The sequence below is a fragment of the Gossypium hirsutum genome, chromosome D12 (assembly GCF_007990345.1).
Source record: "Gossypium hirsutum isolate 1008001.06 chromosome D12, Gossypium_hirsutum_v2.1, whole genome shotgun sequence".
Classification (NCBI taxonomy): Eukaryota; Viridiplantae; Streptophyta; class Magnoliopsida; order Malvales; family Malvaceae; genus Gossypium; species Gossypium hirsutum.
The window spans coordinates 41,498,457-41,504,456 of record NC_053448.1 but is presented as its reverse complement, the minus strand read 5'-3'; positions in this window follow the sequence as shown (position 1 = coordinate 41,504,456).

The following is a 6,000-nucleotide window of genomic DNA, read 5'->3' as shown; positions in this document are numbered from 1 at the left end:
TTTGAAAAGAGGAATTTAGAACTTGAAAAGAAAATAGAGTGGTTGAAAGAAGAGAAGATGCATTTGAGGCTAGACGTCGACGTCCAAAAATTAGAAGCTAAAAAATTAAAGAAGGGGAAGAATAAAGTAGAGGAGGATCTCGATAGGTTGAAGACGGATTACAAGAGGTTACGAGTATCAATGAGAACTGCCGGGCTGGGAAAGACTTCAGAGCAGTGGCGACAGGAGATCCAGGAAGAAAGAAGCAAAACTGATTGGTGGGAAAGAAAGTCCCGAGAGACTCAAGTTTAGAAAGAGACCTTAGAGCGGCAGGTGTTAGAAACTTAAAACTATCAAGCGGACTTAAAAGCTAGAATAGCAAAACTCGAGAGATCACTTGCTGCGAATAGAAGTCGTAATTCTGTAGTGGAATTAAAGACAAGTCTGTGCAAGATTGAAGAATTGAAAAAGAGGATAGAAGAATTGGAGTACACATTATAAGGCTGTAGACAACGGATCGAATCATTGAAAGGAAACGAAGAGCGTTGGAGGGAGCAACTTCATCATTCGCAGAATCAATTTCAGAACAGGGATTACATTATGGGCAGAGCTATTGCTCAGGTTCGGGAGGTAGCTGATCATTTGCAAACAATGGCGATTCAGGCTGATGTTTTAAGTGTAAAGTATGAACTAGAATCGGACCGGGGTCAGGAGTTAGCTTCATTGTTGAAAGAAGTTAAGGCTCTGAGCATTAGGGCAAAGCGATGTCTGTAATCCATTTTATGTAAAGAATTTTGTTTATCAATAAAGTTTTCTAAGAAGAAATTGAATCAGAATTGACGTTTCTTTTTGCATTCATTTCATGCATCTGCATTACATGTCATCATATGCATTCAAGATTATTAAAAAGGGGTTTTAATTGGTTAAAATTGTGCTTCAGTTAATCTGGAAACCGGCAAAAAGTTATCAACCAAACATCGCTACGGTACCCGTGCAAAATCAAGAATTATGGATCAAAGATTGGAAAAGTTGGAGCGACTTCAAAAGGAAATGCAAGATCAGTTACAGATGCAAATGAAGGAGCAATTTGAAAAAATTCAACAGGACATGACAGAAAAAGTGTTGGAGTCTCAAAAGGACATGATGACTGAGCTGACGCAGTTATTAAAAGGAATAAATAAGGGGAAATGCCCTATGATTAATGATGAACAAGAAGACAAGACTGGATCCACTTATCCTCTAGGCTTTACGCCTCCGCATACGCAGTTTCAGACTGAGATGCCGCCGCGTAGATCCTCTGTTTCAATAAGGCCTCAGCGGTTTCAAGCCGATATTCCAATACCGATGAACTCCCAAGCTGGATCAGGTTCTAACCCTAGTGAAAATCTAGTTAATCTTGTTGTCCCGGACTTCGATGAAGCAGCTGAGAGGGATAAAGAAAAGGAAGAATTACCAAAACAGTTTGAGGAGAAATGGAAATAGATTGAAGAGAAGTTTAAGGCAATAGAAAACATTGAAAGTTATCGTGGAATAGATGTATAAGATCTGAGTCTGGTTCCTGATTTGGTACTTCCTTACAAGTTTAAGATGCCGGAATTTGAGAAATATAGTGGGACCAGTTGCCCTAAAGCCCATATTACAATGTTCTGCAGGAGAATGACTAGGAACATTAACACTGATCAGCTGTTAATATATTGTTTTCAGGATAGCCTCATTGGGGCGGTGTCTAAATGGTATAACCAGTTGAGCCGGGCCAAAGTCAGCACTTGGAGGGATTTGGCGCAGGCTTTTATGAGACAGTAAAGTTATGTATCTGATATAATGCTTGACATAATTACTTTGCAAAACTTGGAAAAGAAATCAAACGAAAGTTTTAGACAGTATACACAGAGCTGAAGAGAGATTGCAGTTTAAGTTCAGCCACCACTTTTGGAAAAAGAAATGACGATGCTTTTCATCAACACATTGAAGGCGCCATTTATCACGCACATGTTAAGAAGTGCCTCAAAGAGTTTCGCGGATATAATCATGAATGGCGAAATGATTGAACATACTATTAAAAGTGAAAAAATAGATAGTGGAGAGAATAATCGAAGGTCAGATTCAAAGAAAAGAGAAGGTGAAGTAAACAATGTGAACGCATACAATAAATCAATTACAGTGAATCAACCGGGGAAGATGATTGCTAATCAACAAGGGTTATCGAAACAAGAATCAGGAATGAGGTAAAATATCAATCAACCCGTTTCAATGTTGCTCCTCGTTACTTGAATCATTTATAACCCCCGTATCTAAAATGGTATGACACGAACGCACAATGCGACTACCATGCGAGGATTTCAGGACACTCAATAGAAAATTGTACCGTTTTCAAGAAGGTTGTAGAAGGACTTATAAAATTGGGTGTTGTCAAATTTGATGACTCACCCAGCACAGAAGGTCCATTGCCCAATCGTGATGATAAGGGAGTGAATATGTTGAGCGAAGGTACGGGGGAAGAATTCAAGACTGATATCGCCGAAGTAAGAACTCCATTGAAACGGGTATGGAAAGTGATGGCAAAAAGAGGGTTAGTTATTTCAGATCTGGAGGAATGGTATGAGATGGGAAATTATTGTAAATTCCACCATAAAACAGGGCATGAAATCCAAGAATGTGAAGGATTCGGGGCTTTGGTTCAAAGCATGATGGATAACAAGGAGATGAGGTTCTATGAAGATGCGAAAGAAAGGAGGAGCATATGCGCGACAGAGTCGGGAACAGGGACCCCGAAAATAAATCATCTTATAGTCATTATCTCACGCCCTAAGAGTAATGAGGCAGGGCTCAGGTAACACCAAAAATTATAATCACGAAACCATCAAGTTTCACATATAAGGATGGCAAAATGGTCCCGTGGAATTACGGATGCAATGTGACAATTTCAGGAAAAGAAGTTGAGGGCAATATGGTAAAAGAATACCAGGAAATGGGTTCTTATACACGTTATGGGAAGCGTTATGACACTCGAGCAGAATTGCCAAGAGAAAAGACTCCGACGGTGGAACAGAGGAAAGGGAAGGCGGTGGAATCTGAGCCATTGGTTAATGAACCAATAAAAGAAGAAGAAGCAAATGAGTTTTTGAAGTTTTTGAAACACAGTGAATACAGTGTTGTGGAGCAACTGCACAAACAACCGGCCCGCATTTCTGTATTAGCTTTGCTCCTAAGTTCAAAAGTACATCGAAGTGTGCTGATGAAAGTACTAAACGAAACATATGTGGCCGAGGACATCTCAGTCAATAAATTGGATCGCTTGGTCAACAATATAAGTGCTGACAATTTTATCATCTTCAACGATGATGAAATACCGTCTGGAGGTAGGGGTTCTACTAAAGCTCTACACATTACTACCCGATGTCAGGGGGACATATTACCGGGGGTTTTGATCGATAATTGATCCGCATTAAACGTATTGACTTTGTCCATTCTTAATCGATTACCTGTAGATAGTTCACATATGAAACCCTGCCAGAATATAGTAAGGGCATTTGATGGAACGAAAATAAGGGTTATAGGAAGAATTGAAATACCATTAAAAATTGGCCCAATTACCTATGAGGTGGACTTTTTAGTAATGGATATTAAACCTTCCTACAATTGTTTATTGGGGAGACTGTGGATACACTCGGCAGGGGCAGTACCTTAATCGTTACATCAGAAGGTGAAGCTAATATCAGAGGGTCGATTGGTAACAATAAGTGCAGAGGAGGATATTATCGCGATGGTAACGGGTGATGCACCTTATGTAGAGACCAATGATGAGGCAGTGGAATGTTCTTTTCGATCCTTGGAATTTGTGAACGCAACGTTTATCGCTGAAGGAAACAGGATCTTGGTACCAAAGATATTCAAGACTACTGAGATGGGTCTGCAGATGATGGTAGGAAGAGGAGCTTCGCCAGGGAAAGGGTTGGGAAAATACCTTCAAGAAAGGGTTGAAGCACCCATGCTGAAGGGAAAGTTGGATCTTTTTGGCTTAGGTTACAAGCCAGATATGAAACAAAGGAGAAAAGAAGTAGAGAAAAGGCAGGAGAGAAGAAGGCCACGTCTAAGCGGAGAGGAAGTCAAGTGGGAGCCTTTGACCTTTCCTCACATATCTAAATCCTTCGTGTCGGGTGGGTTTATTTACCCTGAGCGAGGGGTGTCCAGAAGGGAAGGCATTGAAGAGATGTTGGAAAAGTTCATATCAATGCTATAGAGACAGCTGAAAGAAGGTCTTTGTTGGATATTTGCCCTTACGAACCTGGGAGTGAGCTAAACAATTAGACTGCGGAAGAAATACCTGTAGTCTTTAGAGCTTATTCAGAGTAATGTTCAAAACATTATTGTTGTTTTTAGCCTAAGAATGATAAGAAATCCTTTGTGAAATAGACTTAAGTCTGAATATCTTTATCTTAATAAAATACATCTTTGCATTCATTTTGAGCAATTATTCTTTTATTCTTTCCAAGCGAGTAAATATTTTCATTTGATTAATTGTCTTCCAAATATTTGTTTCATTTATAACCTGATCATACAAATAATTATTCATAAATTTATACTTTGTATATCCTTTGGTGTATCCCCATAGGTCCTCAGATATCAATGACATGAGTGATGTTGTTTCAAACACGGAGTCTCTTTTTGAGCAAGACATGTGTTTGGAAGGATTTCATGACTTTAAAAATGACGAAGACTGTGGTGTATCTCCGGACTTGTTGAGAATGGTGGAACAAGAGGATAAACAAATTTTACCTGATAAGGAATCATTAGAAATTGTGAGCTTAGAGGAAAGAAAAGAGGTGAAAATCGGAACTGATATCACCGCAAAGACAAAATATGACCTCTTTGAGTTACTCTGAGAGTTCAAAGATATTTTCGCATGGTCTTACCAGGATATGCCGGGGCTAAATACTAGTATTGTGGTACATCGTTTACCTATAAAAGAGGATTGCAAACCAGTTCAGCAGAAGCTGAGAAGAATGAGACCTGATATTGTGTTGAAAATAAAAGAGGAGGTCAAAAAGCAGTTCGATACAGGGTTCTTACAGGAGGTTAAGTATTCAGAATGGGTAGCAAATATCGTCCCTGTTCCCAAAAAGGATGGAAAGGTACGAATGTGCGTGGATTATAGGGACCTGAATAAGGTTAGTCCAAAAGACAATTTTCCGCTGCCGCACATTGACACTTTGGTAGATAACACAGCTGGCTACTCATTATTTTCTTTCATGGATGGCTTTTCTGGATACAATCAAATAAAGACGCATCTTAAGGACATGAGGAAAACCACATTCATTACCCTATGGGGAACATATTGTTACAAAGTAATGCTCTTTGGATTGAAGAATGCAGGAGCAACGTATCAAAGGGCAATGGTCACCCTTTTTCATGACATTATGCATAAAGAAATTGAGATCTACGTTGATGATATGATTGAAAAATCTAGAACTGAAGAGGATCATCTAGACTGAGAAAATTTCAGCTCAAGCTCAACCCAGCAAAATGCATATTTGGAGTCAGATCAGGAAATTTGTTAGGCTTCATAGTCAGTAGGAAGGGGATTGAGATTGACCCTGATAAAGTTAAAGCAATACGAGATCTGCCTCCTCCAAGCACCCAGAAAGAGGTTTGAGGTTTTCTAGGAAGGTTGAACTACATTGCCCGGTTCATTTCGCAATTGACTGAGAAATGCGATCCAGTGTTTCGCCTTCTGAAGAAACATAATCCGGGAGAATGGGATGAGGAATGTCAGAAAGCTTTTGACAAGATAAAACAATACTTGGCTAATGCTCCAAGACTATCACCGCCTAGTCCAGATAGGCCATTGATATTGTATCTAACGGTGTTTGACAGCTCCATGGGATGTGTCTTGGGCCAACATGACGAAACAGGAAAGAAAGAAATAGCAATATACTATCTCAGTAAGAAATTCACCGACTGTGAAATGAGGTACTCGTCCATTGAAAAGTTGTGTTGTGCTTTAATTTGGACAAATCGAAG